This window comes from Electrophorus electricus, unplaced genomic scaffold (genome assembly GCF_041902795.1).
Source record: "Electrophorus electricus isolate QZ-2024a unplaced genomic scaffold, ASM4190279v1 Scaffold189, whole genome shotgun sequence".
NCBI classification, from domain to species: Eukaryota; Metazoa; Chordata; class Actinopteri; order Gymnotiformes; family Gymnotidae; genus Electrophorus; species Electrophorus electricus.
In genome coordinates, this window is record NW_027658470.1 from 33,121 (window position 1) to 35,000 (window position 1,880).

Sequence of the window (1,880 nt, forward strand, 5' to 3'; positions counted from 1 at the left end):
TACCTGGTTGATCCTGCCAGTAACATATGCTTGTCTCAAAGATTAAGCCATGCAGGTCTAAGTGCACACGGCCGGGTACAGTGAAACTGCGAATGGCTCATTAAATCAGTTATGGTTCCTTTGATCGCTCCACACGTTACTCGGATAACTGTGGTAATTCTAGAGCTAATACATGCAAACGAGCGCTGACCCTTCGGGGGATGCGTGCATTTATCAGACCCAAAACCCATCCGGGGGGCTCGGGCCCCCCGGCCGCTTTGGTGACTCTAGATAACCTCGGGGCCGATCGCGCCCCTCCGCGGCGGCGACGTCTCATTCGAATGTCTGCCCTATCAACTTTCGATGGTACCATAGTCGGCTACCATGGTGACCACGGGTAACGGGGAATCAGGGTTCGATTCCGGAGAGGGAGCCTGAGAAACGGCTACCACATCCAAGGAAGGCAGCAGGCGCGCAAATTACCCATTCCCGACACGGGGAGGTAGTGACGAAAAATAACGATACAGGTCTCTTTCGAGGCCCTGTAATCGGAATGAGCGTATCCTAAACCCATGGGTGAGGACCCATTGGAGGGCAAGTCTGGTGCCAGCAGCCGCGGTAATTCCAGCTCCAATAGCGTATATTAAAGTTGCTGCAGTTAAAAAGCTCGTAGTTGGATGTCGGGAGTGGGCTGGCGGTCCGCCGCGAGGCGTGCCACCGCCTGTCTCAGACCCTGTCTCCCGGTGCCCCCCGGATGCCCTTGGCTGGGTGTCCGGACGGGGCTCGGAGCGTTTACTTTGAAAAAATTAGAGTGTTCAAAGCGGGCCCGCTTCTCGCCTGAATACCTGAGCTAGGAATAATGGAATAGGACTCCGGTTCTATTTTGTGGGTTTCCTGAACCAGGGCCATGATTAAGAGGGACGGCCGGGGGCATTCGTATTGCGCCGCTAGAGGTGAAATTCTTGGACCGGCGCAAGACGGACGAAAGCGAAAGCATTTGCCAAGAATGTTTTCATTAATCAAGAACGAAAGTCGGAGGTTCGAAGACGATCAGATACCGTCGTAGTTCCGACCGTAAACTATGCCGACCCGCGATCCGGCGGCGTTATTCCCATGACCCGCCGGGCAGCGTGAGGGAAACCACGAGTCTGTGGGGTTCCGGGGGGAGTATGGTTGCAAAGCTGAAACTTAAAGGAATTGACGGAAGGGCACCACCAGGAGTGGAGCCTGCGGCTTAATTTGACTCAACACGGGAAACCTCACCCGGCCCGGACACGGAAAGGATTGACAGATTGATAGCTCTTTCTCGATTCTGTGGGTGGTGGTGCATGGCCGTTCTTAGTTGGTGGAGCGATTTGTCTGGTTAATTCCGATAACGAACGAGACTCCGGCATGCTAAATAGTTACGCGGCCCTCCGCGGTCGGCGGTCAAACTTCTTAGAGGGACAAGTGGCGTTCAGCCACGCGAGATGGAGCAATAACAGGTCTGTGATGCCCTTAGATGTCCGGGGCTGCACGCGCGCCACAATGGTTGGATCAGCGTGTGCCTACCCTACACCGAGAGGTGCGGGTAATCCGCCTGAACCCATCGTGATGGGGACTGGGGATTGCAATTATTCCCCATGAACGAGGAATTCCCAGTAAGCGCGGGTCATAAGCTCGCGTTGATTAAGTCCCTGCCCTTTGTACACACCGCCCGTCGCTACTACCGATCGGATGGTTTAGTGAGGTCCTCGGATCGGCCCCGCCGGGGCTCCTCGCGGGGCCTTGGCGGAGCGCCGAGAAGTCGATCAAACTTGACTATCTAGAGGAAGTAAAAGTCGTAACAAGGTTTTCGTAGGTGAACCTGCGAAAGGATCATTAACGGGTAACGCTGTCCGGCGTGCCTCCTCTCCCGACCC

At 55.4% G+C, this 1,880-nt stretch overlaps 1 non-coding gene across 1 annotated transcript; it reads left to right on the forward strand.

Annotated features, from left to right (window-relative positions):
* On the forward strand, window positions 1–1,842 carry LOC145655147 (18S ribosomal RNA). Its single transcript, XR_014121306.1, has one exon. It is a non-coding gene; the product is annotated as an 18S ribosomal RNA (ribosomal RNA).
* The last annotated feature ends 38 nt before the right edge of the window (window positions 1,843–1,880 follow it).